Raw genomic sequence first — 16,811 nt, 5'->3', positions numbered from 1 at the left:
GACGTTATCACGTCAAAAAAAATTGGTTGTCTGTAAAGTCGGTTTACGGACGATAGTTTAACGTGACGTCATAACAAAACACTGATGAAATGATTGCATACTTTAATGAATAAAATTGAATCATTTTTATTGAATTATCACAATTTGGATGGAAACAAAGAAGGAGTGAAATGAAATCTACAATTTAATTGAAATATCTTTATTACTTTAACGAAGAGATCATTTTAACTATAGCTTTTCTACATGTTTGCTATTTAAATTCTTCCAATCTGTGTTATTCTGTTAAGGCTAGGACGATGCTAGGAAAAGTAGGAAACGAATGGGAGTGTTTCAAGTTTAATGTGCCTCGAAAAAGTCAAATCGATGGTTGTTACAATCGAGTGGAAGATAAATAGATGAGGCGCAAGCGTACAATGAGCGTAACGGGACACAGCGTGACGGGACAATGTGCGTAACGGGACACTTTTTTATTGCGTGCAGCCGGCGTTCATCGATTTATTAGACGTTGTCACGTCAAAAGAGATTCGTCTGTGGACGGTGATGAGGACTGGAGGCGAGGGAAGAGACCAGTTTCCAGCCGGTTGCCGGGTTGCTGGGTTGCTGTGCGCGAGCGCAATAAGTTGCGATGCCGGCGAGCGAGCCTATTCTTCGCGGGAAGGTGGCGTGCCGAGGCGATGGCCTCGCGTGCGCGCACACAGCCAGAGTGTCGTCACAACTGCGGAGGGCCCGGCGCTCTCACAATGGCGCCCACGACATCCGCACACCACTTATTTCCATGCACAAAAGCACACCGCTAAATATTCCTTCGAAATATTACACATTTTTTTCCCGCTTTTCTTATCCATGAAACAGCTGATTACCCTCGGCTTCACTACCGAAATTTAAGGGTATTGCTGATATTTTACCGTTGTAAGAAATCTAACAAATTTTTAAAATAAGGAAATATGCACATTTATGTGGTTCAGTGTAAGACAAGGTGGTACGCCTTAACTTCGCAACTTAAAATAAGGCAAAAAATAAATAAATAAAACGTCAGGAGGAAAAATATTGAATTCATCACAAAACCGTTTAAGAATGATTTTTTCTAAAGTGTTTATGTGTAAGACTTTTTTTTTAAATTTTTTGTATGATTAATTAAGTTTCTGGTTTTTATAACTCCCCTTTTAGTGTGTTGGATGAAATCATAATTACCTCAATTTCATTACACGAGGTAGCCAACTAAAAAAAATATAATAATGTTAAAACACGCACCTATTGCGTTTTAATTGAGACTATGCCATCGTTTACACTCACATATTTTTATTTTGGTTGTAGCCATACTAATAATTATTTAATAATTTCACTTTATTACAGATGCCAAAGTTATTTTAAGATTTTGAAACAATCGCATGTTTATTTAAAATGTAGATTAGAGTTTTCAAATTTCTTGTCTTACGTATTAGTAGAGTCTTAGTTATGTGTACTATTACTTAAAAATTCACCCAAATTTTTCATTTTTCTCATCTTCTCCCGCCAGGACGCCTTTGTAAAATTTCAGAAATACACAATTAGTAATTATGATAATATCTGTTAACCAAATAAAAACCAAACTCATCTGGTTTTTTTAAAAACATATGTAAAATACAAAATATTTATAATAAACTTAAATGTTAATTTAATTTAAATTTATCTTGCCAGAACTGATTTAGTGGATTCTGTAATTTTTGAAACAATATCAACCTCTGTTACAAATTAATAGGTGGAATGTCCGGAAATATTCAATAAAATAAGGTAGTCTAAAGAAGCCTATTAATCATTTCCAATATATGAAATTAAGTTTCATGGAATTAGCAGATATTATTTTTATTGTTAAAAACACACTGAAAACCTTTCCATTCCTTTAGAAGTAGAAATTCAAGAAGTAAATAATAGTGATTGATTTTTGATATTTATAAATCATACGGAATAACTTACATACGGGTTTATTAGATTCAGAGATATGACTCTTATAATAAAACAAAACAGAAAAACTTTTCACCGCTTTTGCGGTCGGATATAGAAAAATGCCATGAAATCATATTATAATGTATGTTATTCTTGCTCAGTATCTTACCTCTAACTGAATATCGAATTCAGGAAAATTTCAAAAATACTATTCATATTTTCATATGGTCGTTATTTATTATAAGTTTCTTATTCTTATATATATGAGATAAGTAAGTATGAATTTTTATCTTAAAACCAAACTTACTTTTTCCCCCTTAGAGATTGAGTCTCGCAAAGGGTTAAAAAATAATGTTTGATTTATTATTTACTATTCTTAAAAAATACTTTATGTTATACTTTATTATTTTCAGAGGTACGTTTTTTTAAAATAAATCAAAACCTACCCATTTTTCACCCACTTAGAGTACGAATTTCATAAAATAAAATAAAAAATACCCAACACTTTATGCCAGCTGCAGTATCTTAGTTTTAATAGATTAGGTAGTGTTCATTTTTTTATTTTTAAAAATACTCTTACTTTTATTACAACACTTTGGACTTGACTTTTGCAAAATGGTAAAACTATGGTTGGATTTGAGGTGTTTATTTTTGGTACGTAATAGTTTTACTTCTGTTTTATTAGATTCAGATATATAATTCGTTATTTTAAAATTAATTTTAACTTATTTTTCACCCCTTAGTGGTAAAATTATATAAAAATATACAGCCTAGTGTTTAAGTTAGCCCAAGACCTTCCTAATACAGATTTTTTTAGTATAAAAATCTGTTAAGTAGTTTTTGATTGATACCGGAACAAACGGACAAAATGATAAAAATTAAAAACAAAAAAACTATTGTGTTCTAAATAATATTTATAGCCACTTACAATAGTTATTTTTATAACTTCATCCAATAAAGACACTTTTTACGTCGAACGGTTTTATTATTATAGATTTAGTAAGTGAAGATGGAGTATTTTACACTGTCATGGAGAGAAACCAAGGGATAGGGGCCATATCATTTTAACGCTCCCCCCCCCCCCGGGGCCCTTTTATTTAATGTTTAATTATTTAAACCTCTCAATAAAGAAACAAAACACTCTAAATATAAACGTGAGTGTTAACTTGATCTAAGCATATCCCATTACTTGTTAGGTTTACTATGAATTCTATTGACAATAAGACTTGTATTTTTGTCTTATCAAAGTAAACCCCAGCATGAAAAAAATGTGCGTGTACTTATGTACGCGCATTAGAATTTATACTTCTTTTTGAATTAAAACACTGAACTATACTGAAATTTATTGCAACAAAAAATAATTAATTAAAAATACTCAGTATTCAATATTTGTGTAAACACGTGTATAACATTAAATATTTAATTTAGTAAAATAATCGAGGTAAATTTAAATTAATAATGAAACTCAGTAAATATGCCAAATGTTTAGTCTAATTTATTTGTTGTAATTAAATGTTAAATAATAGTGTAATTTTTTTACACTGCAATTAAATTATACGCACGGGAACATTATCGCACTTATTTAAAACACTTGAAAATATACTTAAATTTTTTAAAAACAATTTATATCACTTATATTCAAAATAAATAAAGGGTCTTAATTATATGAACCAGTATTCAATATCAAACACTAAATTTCTGAACGGGACTTGCATGTAGTTCCGCACCCGTCTCTAGAATTCGCTACCTGAGCAGCTACATGGACTATCGAATCATTCGATTTGCAGAGCGAAAGGTTAAACTATATAATAAAACGTATTCAATAAAAACGAAAAAGACTTAAAAATACTAAACCCCGGCTTGGACCTAATATTGACAAAGAAATGTATTGAAATATTGCCCACCTAGTTAAAATTTATTAAAAAGTTAATACTATATCATTTATGCACACGTTAAAGGACTTTAAATAATTGAGTATTAAAAGATAGTTGTACTACCGATATTATAAAGTTTTATTTTTTATTACCAATGCGAATACATGGAAATTCATTTTCTAACCAATGTAATTAATTTAATTATATTTTAAGTAAAAATAGAGGATTAAGGTCTACCTAGTATGAAACATCCAATGAACTGAGCTGTGTATTAAATAAAATTATAGCAATACGATAAACAAATAAAATGTATTCATATATAGTTACTTAAAGCACAGTTTGTATAATCAAATAATTTGTAATTTTAAAAAGTAAAAACATTTCCACTGCCGAGTTTTTAACCAAGTTCCTTTAAATTATTAGCCGTGTACTAATTTTTTTAAATAACATTACACTTACTTGTATAACACTTGAAATTACTTTTTGCCATAAATATTTTAGTTTACCAAATACATTCCATAGTAGTTTCACTATCATAGAGTTTAATTTGGCACACCTATCGTTTGGTATGTCCCATAATTGTTATGATAGCTACTATATATGGGTTTATATTCATACACGTGAGTCCGCCATCTTCATGTGAATATTCCGTTGCATGGTGCGCGCGTATTATAAAAATTCAGTCTCATTAAAGAAGTATAACTTTAAAAATTCTCGAAATTCAATCGGGACCCACAGGTGCCCGGGCCCAAAGGGATTTGCCCCCTCCCTTTTTTTTTCCTTTTTCCTCGACGGTCCTGAGTATGAAACACAAATATGCACATGATGATAATAATAATAACAATAATGAATCTTCTGGACATATTTTACGTTTAACCGCATTTAGCTCTACCTACTATAGATTCTCCAAGTTTAGGAAAATTGTCTTAATATTAATCAGAAATGCACACAAACATACAACACCCAAACAAATGACTTTTGAAGGTAATTTTTCGAAACTATTCCTATGAGACACGGCATTTCCCTACACAGTTATGCACCTCGAAATCCCCTACGAATATTCTTTTCTGTCGTCCGACATACTTCCAACCATGGATTTAGTATGATAGCAACGATGATGCTGAAATACTCATCAATTTAATGAGCTTAAAGTGATAGTGATTAAAAAGAAGCGTTTAAAGTTTAAAATTAAATAATTGAAACAATGTTATCGAATTTAGTTACTGCCTTATTGAATTTGAGCCCACTGTATTTCTATTTATTTTAATTTTAATTTAAGTTTTACAGCCTATCACCTGCAAAATAAATGTTGTTCACCTAAATGGAAATCACGAAAGTGCATAATTCCAAGACGTCGGTAAAGCTTTACTGCAAAATTTTTTTTTTTACTAATTACGTTAGCATTAACCTTTATAATTTTAAATATTTTTAGCCTATGTGACTTGAGTATAAAATATTGCTGATATAATTATTAAAAGTATTATTTTTTACAAACAGGATAAAAAATATTACATAAAATTGCGAAAATAAAACAACACACTGTCATATCTGTCTTTTATGCAGAAATTACAGTGAAAATAAAGCTAAAACTTTGTTTAAAGATTTTTTAAATACAATTTACAGGGAGTTGATCCTTAAAGTCACATCCGCTTAGTGGAGGTGATTAGTCATGAATAAGGTCAATTGATTCAGTTTCTGGCGGTGAATTTTATTGCCCAACCATATTAGGTAGTTTTCTTTCGTTGATACCCATAATCTAACAAAATAATAATGATCACTAGTAAACTACATGTCTTTGAAGAATCGCCCTCTATCAGTGGAGGATACGGAATTAGTGTGGGGGCAAATAATAAGATTTTCATGTGAAATTTTAACGACCATTTATTCTCACTAGCGTACCTAATGTTAACTAAGGAAGTGAATCCGTAGTAAAGTTAAAAGCAGGCATATTTTACAACGAAACTTAGGTTCTCCTTTAAATATTTGGGTAATGTAGAAATACTACAGTAAAAGGTTTGGCTGGCTTTTGGGAGATAAACATACTATTGCCCTTCGCGTGGTTAAACGTAATACAAATTGAGATACAATGAAAGTGAACGGGACTAATTATTTACTCGAACTATTTGGCTGAAGTAGGTTTACAGAACAAAAAAAAATATCCATTAGCATTATATTACGTTTTATATCTACATACATGGTCGCTGTACTCTTGAGTCAAATTAAGGTCCCTGAAAATCCGAGCTATCCTCACTAAAATATAATTTGGTCATTGTTTTTTATTTCCAGCCTGTGTACGTAATTTTTTTTTAAAAAGTATTCGACGAAGTTCTTTTTTTAAAGGGGATTGACGGTCCGGTCCGCGGAGAATCTGCGCACCTTTTGCGTCTCGAACGCAAAAAAAAAAATGGCTGCGCTTCCCTCTCCACCGCGCGCGATGCGTCACAGTCCTCACTTAGCGTAACGAATTCTTTGATCCTTTAGCTATCCAGTGGTGTAATTAAATGTCGGATGGAGATGATAGATATGTAGCTGCAACCAGGGGCGTAGCGAGGGGGGGGGGGTTAGGGGTTCAAACCCCCCCCCCCCTTAGCAACAAATATTTAATTAATTTCTTATTCATTACTCAAACATATTTCATATTAAAATTAATAAAATTTTTACCATTACAATATTTAAATTTAAGTACCGAAAACTGCTAAACTAGCACTATTTTACACCTTAAAATCCAAATCCCCCCCCCCCCGTTTTAATACGTGGGGGGGGGGGGCATGCTTCTTAACACCCCCCCATACACAAATACTGGCTACGCCAATGGCTGCAACACCAAACACTGTATCCCCCGATTTAGTTATCATTCGTTTTTTCGAATTGCCTCCCACTACGGAAGCAATTTTTAAGACGTGTTCACGTAAAAAAAAAAAACCGTGCGTGCGTGCGTGCGTTGCGCGGGGTTTCGGCCGGTGACGTAACGGGCGAGCAGCTAGCGAGGGACGATGGCCGGAGCGGCTGCAAGCAGGCCCGCAGTTCCCGTGCAAGCATGCGGGCTGCTCGAGGTCTCCTTGAAGCACCACCGCTCCCGCCCCTCCCAGCCGGCCTCCGCAGACGGGCGACAGCCTCGCGATCGGCGGGCCGCCTGGATGAAGCACGCCATTGTGACGCTCTGGCGCAGAAGTGTGCTCGCGGGTCGAGATCGCTGACGTAATGCGCCCACATGGCGAGGGCTGCAGACGTGACACGTGCACTTGCGTGACTGAGGCACTCGAGTGGTCCGGAGCCCACCGCAACACCGGAGCTCCCATTAAATGTGTCATACACGCGGCAATGCGAAACTAATTGACAGCGCATTTTTCAAACAACTCACTGCTTCTGGTATAAATCGCAAAAAAAAAAAAAAAAAAGGGGGGGGGGGGATTGTCTGTAAAGTCGGTTTACGGAAGATAATTTTACGTGATAACGTCATAAGAAAACATTGATGAAATATTGCATCCTTTTTTTTAATTTTCAAATATTATTCACAGTTTTTGCAAATTTATTTTAAATAATTTGTTTTAAATATAATCACGAACAATCAGTTAAAAAGCCCGCCTTAACCTGTTTGATATTATAGAAGATTTTGTCGCACGGTGGTTGGCCGGTTCTTGCACGCTCGGTTCAGGCGGAACGTGACAATTTTTCGTGCTTGCAGCCGGCGTTCATCGATTTATAAGACGTTATCACGTCAAAAAGAATTTATTTGTAAGAAAAATGCAGCTGAGGTATACGAAAATTACAGTTATAAGCACTGTTCGTGATTAGTAATAACATACTTATATGAAATAAAATTAGAATTAATCTTCAGGAGCTCCATTTAACAATATAACATTTAAAGGGTAGGCTATACCAAAATATGATAAATGTATTTGAAGTACACAAAAGAAAAAAAAAACAGTATTTTTTTTGATAGTATATATTTGTGTTAAAAACGAATTTAATGTTATTTAATGGTAAATAAATTTAAAAAAAAGTGATGCACCATCCGAACGACTGGTAAGGGTACAAAGTTCCCCCCTGTTAAAATATTTCTGCTATGAGAACCCTCAAATGGAGACCATAAATTAACCACTATAAACAAGCTACGAGGAGAGGCCTCCAATTTCGAAGTCCCTAGGAGTGTTTGGCCTAAGCAAAAAAAAAAAAAAAAAAAAAAAAGACCGATTGGTGCACTACCAAACTCATAGCAAAAACAACATAAATATAAACATCTTAAATGATCAAAAGGAAACAAAAAGCGAATTAAACTTACAAGAACTAAGTGCCATCAATTTTATGAACCTTAAGTTTAAACGAAAAATACAACTGGATATATAACAAACAATAATCGTTAGTAAAACGATTTTATGATTTTTATCAGAAAACATGACTTTTGTATTTTAAAATGAGCATTATATATTGTTTACTTTTTTAAAAAAATCAACATAATTAGCTTATGAAAATAAATATTGCAGGTGTACTCACAGAAAAAAATTAAATTATTTTCATGATGAGATAAACACACAGAATATTAGAAACAATAAACTAAATCTTGTGAGGTTAGGTTCCAAGCTACAAGTTGTAGGAAAATCCATTAAATTTTGATGTTAATTATTTTAAAGGATTTATATGTGCAGCATGTTGTTTGCAAAAAAGAGGCCTACATCTAGAAATTTCGTTTATTATGCCAAACATTAGGAATTCATATTATGAATTATTGAAACTCGCCCGTGTTGCCTGACTGGCTGGAAAACATCCTCAGCATCAAAAGCCCGGAAAAATAAGGTAGAGATTACATTGGGCCGTGCCTCAAGGCTAGAAGTCGGATACATGACGAAAAGCTATGTTAATAAACGAGAAACACCAAACAATGAAAAAAACAAAGATCACACAATAACTGTTAAAAAAAAAAAGACAGGAATAAAATTTCCCCGGAAAATAATCTGTGATTATAACTTATCAACACGTGGTAAAACCGTAACACCACCTGATACCAAAAGAAGATTTATATATTTATATATCCTTTTTATATATAATGAACAGCTCTTATAATGACGGCGATTGGAAATGAAAAAAAAGAGAACTGAACTTTAACCCCAAAGAACAGCTAGAAGGCAAAAAAAAAATTCTGGAAAATGACATGAATGATCATTGCGTATCCTTGCATGTTATACTTATCTGCACTGAGTGCAGGATACTATAACATAAAAAAAGTTCATAACTTAAAACAATAGTCTCAAAATTACATATACAATTATATTAATTGTAGTTCAATACATAGTATTAAAGACAGTACTTTAACTAAAGAATCATTTAGAGTACGGTAAATAAATTAATAATAAATTAGTTTAAAATTCTAATTAGAAACACGAATCCAGGAAGAGAAAAATTTATATGAATGGAAGCATTAAGAGAGAGAAATTTTAAAGAAAGGACTGAAAATGTCGCAGTGAGTTGCACGACTGATATATCTGGTACCAATTATAGAAAAAGTAAAGGGAGAAAAATACTGTTTAAAAGACCTACACAGAAAGGCAACATTCGTGGCAAAACGTCAAAGACAGTTGGATTTGTGAAAGAAAGGTATATCCAAAGGGACCGCAGATTTATCACGAATGTTAAAATAGAGTTTATTCGGAAAAATAATTAATATAAAATGGAGTCAAAATTATTTACGTTCAGAAAAAAAAAATAGACTCAGAAATACACGAAATGGAATAATTTTTAAATTAGGTGCAAAATGTTTTCTAACAGGACTAACCAACGTAGTGTCATGAACAATAAGAAATACGTATTTGTTTGATTCGGACAACAAAAATCATAAAGAGGGACAATATCATAGCTTTCAAAATGTTTATTCTTATTTGCAAAATGAACATTATCAATTACTTTATGTGAAAACAGCAGTATATTTTGGAATATCCTAGCCCTGGAGTCGGAGTGCGGTGGTGGCGGTGTCTGTTGGAACCTACATCTTGGATGACGTGACGGCAGCCATCTTGGACTCAAAATTTCTCAAAATTCCCCAAAAATGACTTCTAATGACTCAAAATTTCTAGAAATGCCCCTATTTCTAGGGAAAAACTACCGTTGTGAGGGGAAAATTTTCCCAATTTATTCCACAAAAATTCAAAAAATTCAAAATTTGGAATGCCAAAAAAGGCTTTTGTCTTTGAAAGAATCCAAAGTCAACAATGCTACTTAAAGCCCACATTTTCAATACGTCATAAGCAGCCGATATAATGACCTTGACCTTGACCATAAACTAGAAAATATTTAATTTTTGACCGCAAAATCCGAAAAAATTCCACAAAATACAAAAAACAAATGGCTTACTTCAAATGTTTAGTTATGCAATCCACCCCAGTCCTCGAATATATTTCCGACGAGAGTAAACATGTAATTTAAATATATATATAAATTAAAAAAACTTGAATTACAATTAAAAAAAATTATTCTAAATTACTTTATTCACATCTGTCATCTTGGATTCTAGAAACGTTGGTATACCATATAGGCAGTCCAGCCACAAGTTTTATTTTAAAGACCCGTTCGTTGCTATCTAATATATAAGCTGATTATGTTTTAATGCAGTTTTTTGGACATTTGCCATTGCAGTTTTGCACTGTTTGTTATGAAAAAATTCCAAAAATCAAAAATTTAAAAAATATTAACATTAAAATTTCACGGAAAACCAGACTGAATGAGCTGATGTCGGACAAGCGGAACCAAAAATGCAACTAAACAAGTATTATGGACAACACAACGACGACAGGACGAACAAAAAATGTTCAACATATAAATATCATACAACACTAGAATTTTGTTGAAGGAACACTTAGCCATAGAAAAAAATACTATAAAAACACAGAAAAACACAGTGGGATAACAACGACGATACCGATTAAATGTAGGAAGACAACAAACCTGGACAACGCAGCAAACATAGAAACACAGCGATGAAGATAAACAAGTACTATGGACAACAGAACGACGATAGCACAGACGAAAACAAAAAATTTCCAATGATAACAGTTGCGACGTTTCGAGAACTGAAATCTGTTCCCGTCATCAGGCACACATTCAGTAAAAAGGACGCACACACTTGACACACATTCACAAAAAAGGACACACCCTTAGGACGTACATTCTGCATAAAGGACACACACTCGGCAAAAAGGAAGCACATCCATCAAAAACCGGAAACAGATCCATCAAAAAAGGAAGCACATTCGTAAAAAAAAGAAGCACATTCGTAAAAAAAAAGAAGCATATTCGACAAAAAATAAGCACATTTGGAAGCACATTCGACAAAAAAAAGGAAGCACAAGCCAATACTTTGCGTTCAATCTTTGCCAAACAACTCTCAGCGATTGAAATAAGAGTGGCTATATACGGTTGAGAAGGTAATGAAAGATCAAATTGAGGCGTTACAGCTGGACGAGACAAAACAATTGGGTTTTCTTTAAAGGTCCGTCTGAACTATGTGAAGAAATTCTGCGTTGCATCAACAGACAGTCATCATACATCTCTTCAGTCCATTAGGAAATCAGCATCATCAGTGAACAAGCTATAGGCCTAGACAACTTGAAAATTGCAAGAATCCTTAACCTGCCAGTAGAAATAGAAAATCACAAACTTCATGCCAAATTAGCAGGATATTGCCGAGTTGTAGCTTTGTAAGACATAGTTTGTACCACGAAATACAAGCATAAATAAAAAGGGGTTGTTTGCCATGCGAAAATGGAAATTTAAAAATTATACTATGTGATACGTCACAACTGACAAGTTCTGAGGTGTAGTCATGTACGCGGGAAAACCACTCACGTGTAGCTGTTGTCTGTCTGCAACGCACGACAGAGAAAATGTCCAGCGTGCTATTCGTGACGGTCGGGCGCACTGTAAACAGCTGAAGACCGCTCAAGTACTAACGAAACTGTTCTCTCTTGGGGGAGAAGAAGTCCCCCCCTCCCCACCATCCTGTTGAACACGCGCGACCGGAAAGCACCACTACAAACGCCTGTTACGAAACTCCTTAAACAGCAACCTCTCAACCTAAACTCTTTTTTGAACGATACACTTCAAGGCGAAGGCGGGAGCAATTATAGACGAACACTCCATGCGAAAAGAGAAATCAGAATACACAAAGGTGGATTTAGAGTATCGATAACGTAACAGCAACTGAATTGTAGGCGGATGACATGAATGTTGGTGAAATTGTTAACGCAGACATGCGTAAAGCGGTCTTACGGTCGTAAATGCCGTGCGAGACAAACGACCTTTACGAACGGTCGTTCGTAAAAGCGAAAGCACAGTAAGGAAAACATGGTGCGTTCTCTATCCGAACAACCCCAGCTAACTGACCGATAAGAAATGTTAGAAACGCAAAAGCGTTTATTGAAAAATAAAAGTGTATTTTACAAAGACAAGACCAAATAGAAACATTGCTCTCTAAAAGATGAGAATAATAAATTTACTTATTCGAACGAAACACCACAGAAAATTTACTAAAATCTGTCGGACTTGTTAACGCATATCTCAGTGTTTTTTAATTCACTTGTGATTACAGTACTAACCCTAATAACAAACAATATTTGTGTAAAATAGCTTGGCTTCTGGGTTGTAGCCGCGTCCTTGGCGAATAATTCACCGACGTTTCGGTCGACATTACAGTCGCCATCAATATATATATATATGCTTGTCATTGGTTTTTACTTGAAGGTATTGCATACTTACTATTGACAGACAGATTTCATGGATCTGAGACACTTGGCCAAAAGCCTGATTTTGGTCATGACTTGTTTGAAAGGCAAACCAAGTTGCAACGAAAAACATTTCATGATTCAGAGCTGCTTGGTCTATATGCTTTTGGTTGGCAATCAGTAATAATAAGATGCACTGAATACATACTTAATGGTGAGCATAATGACAGTAGCAAATTTATTCAATTTGAGGCAGTTGTCTTGTATATAGGCCTATTTCTCGATTTTTGTAAGGATAATCAATTTACTTGTCGATAACAAATGGAAAATAAATTAGTTTTAGTAATGATTTTGTGCTAAAACTTTTCTTTTATGCACAAATCAAATACCGAACTAAGGATAAGAATCAATCGAATCAATCAGTATGTTAATAGTATTTTTAAATAATTTTTATTTTTTCCCAAACTTTTTTGAGCATGATAAATCATTAATACGGAGGAGAATATAACAATGGCAGATGGAGATAGGGGAATTTAAGCTGCTTTGGAAACATTTCATCATATATAATAATGTAAGTAATTTCAAGCAAATACTTTTTTTTTTTGCTTCGACCGAGTATCGAACAGAGGACAGAAATCGATAGAATCAATATATAAAGAGGCATTTTTTTTTCGGATTTTTGAAATTTTTTAATGTTTAGGTTAATTTCAGCTTTTCAATATGGCTGCCAAGATGACCAACAAGATGGCAGATGCAATAATAGATAACGATCTGGTGATTGACACTACTGCACTCTTATAGGTAAAATAAACCAATATGACAGCAGCATCCTAGATGGCCGCCATGACATCATAGTAAATGACATAATGTTCATTCCTTGGTATAAGTGGTTGGGGTCAGTTCGCCAGTAGCCACCACGAGGAAAGGACAGGTTGCCATTTTTAATCGAATGACCTCACCAGGTTCAAACCGAGGACTTCAAGGTACTATTTCGTGTTTTTTTTATAAAATGTTTATTAAAATATTATATATTTTTACAAATTTTATTTTTTTCGGGATATTTTTTGATTTGTAATTACAGATATACAATATGGCTGATACGGCAAAATTCAAAAGCGCGGAATCAAAATTCCAGGAAAATTTCTAGAATCCAAGATGGCAGAAGGTTTTCAAAAGCAAAGTGGCGTCTGTGACATAATTCAAAATGGCGGAATCCAAGCTGGCATAATGTTCTAGAATCCAAAATGGCAGTCAAGGTAATCCAAGATGGCGGCCATGACGTCACAAGCCAAGATGGCGTACACTGACAATCCCAATCCATACTCCGACTCCGTTAGCAGGACACACTATTCCTATACTACTCACGTGGAGAGTTCTCGGACACACAGGACAGAAGCGAGCGGGAGTCGGCGCCTCTGGGGTGGGTTGCGCTAAGAGCAGGTAAATGACACACGTCGCCAAGACTCATGCTGGCTCTCCATCGCGCCACACGCACGCGAGGTCGGCGTGACGCTTACAATGTGTCAAGGGAGTATTGTTCCGGTCGCCGCGTAGATAATAAGATCAGCGCCGCCGTACCTTCCTTATTTATAGAGTTCTCGGACAATTTTTTGTGTCACGCTTCTCGACGACCACTTGTATTCTTTCCCTTGGTGTAATAAACAAAATTGTCGTCTTCGCTCAATAGGGTTACAATTTCTGCGCGCGAGGGGAAAATAAAGCATTCCACTTTCTTTTCACAGTGGAAGTGGCCAGAGATTTCGGCTCATCATTTTTGCCTCGTCGCTCAGTGATATAGCGTGCAGTCTTTCCATCAGTAACGTAATTTCATGAGACCTTACAATAATTTTACTTATTGTTCAAATTTTATATACTAAAACTATCCTTTTAAAAATAATATACTTGGGTGGTTTGGAAGTTAATCTTCGTAAACGGTTTTAATAGAAATCAAAAACATTCAGAAATATTTAATTATTACAAAACTTTCTTACTTAATTTGTGCGCGTTATTTGACAACCCAGCCATATGGCTACCTTTAGACAAATAACAAAGTAGACATTTCTTTGGTTTTGCATTTACTTTTATGACCATATATTTCGTAGCATATTCTTAATGTGTAAAATGTTTATGGCACCACCAGGTTCGTGCATAAAGCAGGCTTTTAAAAATATTTCATAATTCTTCAATCAGTTTTTTGTCGCAAATATTATTGTAATTGGTAAATATATTTTTATTAATCCAAATGGAATGGTTTATATTTATTCAATGGTTTTAAATAATATAATAAATAAACTACCTTTACACTGAACCGAAATAATTTTTTTAAAATTAGCCTGGTTTGAGTTTTTATAGTATTATTTTATATGTTAAAATATATTCCATTCATAAAATAACAGAATTAACTTTTTTGTACTTATAGGAGTACATTTTTCCAATAATATAATTAATTTGTATTTCTTAAATAATTAAATTTAATATTATCCAATTACTGAGCTTTAAGTAAAAAATAATACAGTTTAATATATTTACCTTCATGAGAACTCACCAGAGTTTGAAAATACAAATTTTGTTTTCAAATATTGCCTCTTTTATGAAATCTAAAGAGGCAAGATTATTTTTGTAAATATATTTCCGCTCGCATTGTTGATTAATACTACCAATAATGGCGTGTCATTTATAAAAAAAGGAAAACAGTGACCATTCTTTCATTCCTGTTTATAATTCCTTTTCGTAATCAACTATATTTTATATTTCCTTTCCGGTTTCTTTCTCGCGGCTGCCTAACTTGTCTATTTTTCTATACCCGAGGGTATGAAAAATAATTACGGAGCTCAGCTTAAGTCCGACCTTCTTTTTAAAAAAAGGGCTCGGATAAAAAATACGCTGCCATTTCACTTGGCGGGGCGGAGAGGTTACAAGGTTTGGGGAGATGAGACGAAGGAGGTAGCACTGAATAAATGATGGTGACGTATAAGATGTAGTTAAGTATGTACCCGTAATGACCTATCTTGAAAATTGAACGAGTTTTTGTCACAGAGGAACCTTAAGGGTGGAATAAAGGAGAACGCAGTTAAAAAAAAAAAGAAAAGGGAAATATCTTTGGTCACGGCAAGAGCTCGGCTTTGTTTCATAGATGCAGACACAAATCCAACCCGCAATACAGGTTTAAATCCTCCGCCTATACAATGCCAGTAACTAATTAAATCATATTCCTTTGCTTGCGCGCTGAATGGATTAGTACGTTTATTATTTGTATAACTATACCAGTATAAAATCTGTTCCTAATACATAGATAAAAAATATAAATACTGTCTATTCTTTTCAAATCATAGTTTAAATTTAATAAACAATTTTATTTTCTTTGACGGCTTGCATTCCACTAAATTCCAAAGATTTTATTTGAAATCTTGCTTCCTTTTTATAACTACAATCTTTCCTTAAATAGATCGCTAAATAAAGGAAATAATTTAAGTTGATAACTATGTTTTTTTTTGTAACAGACTGTAATCGGATCTATAGTGTACATTAAATATATAAACTTTATACATATATTATATCTTATATGTTTATACACTTTTATCATAAAAGTTTATTTTTTAAAATATTTATTCTCGACGCAATTCTTTTAATATACTAAGCAACACTTTAATTACTACATACATTTCAAGAATTTTTTTATTTACGTCCGTGTTCCAGTTAATAATACAAGCAAGATATTAATTTTTTATAGTTAAGTTCTTACAATCAAAAACGTGATTGTATTAATACGTTTATTCCCCAAATCTTGCACTACGGATCGAAGTTCGACTAAACAAAACCAATAGAGTTTAAAATAAATTACCAAATTTTATTGACCCCTTGATTTATTTTTGGACATTTAAAATCTCTTTAGTAAGACTGACAGTGAACAAATGTATTCGTACATAAACTTTTGAATATTTGTTTTCCAGAGGCTTTGATTTGACGATATAGATAGTTTAATTTATTAGAAAAATATTTGCGTATTTCGGGAGAGACCGCGGTGGTAATTGTCCAGATCACTTAACCATCACTTACTTGAACCTAGTTCAATTTTCTGTTGGGTCAAACGAGAAATTATTAATTTTGGAAAACGTGGCCGACGTTGCCGTTTGATGATAGTTCATGAATAATATTAATTCCTGTTTCTCCACCAATTGCTTCCCCTCACCACAGGCCGTGTTCCACTGGACACACATTGTTTACAAAGTGGTCACGTGGCCAAATTTCTGTTACTTGCGTTTTGTATTTTGTCGATTTCGAAGCTTACAAATTACAAAACTCA

The sequence above is a fragment of the Bacillus rossius genome, chromosome 2 (genome assembly GCF_032445375.1).
Source record: "Bacillus rossius redtenbacheri isolate Brsri chromosome 2, Brsri_v3, whole genome shotgun sequence".
Classification (NCBI taxonomy): Eukaryota; Metazoa; Arthropoda; class Insecta; order Phasmatodea; family Bacillidae; genus Bacillus; species Bacillus rossius.
This window is presented reverse-complemented; position numbering follows the sequence as displayed.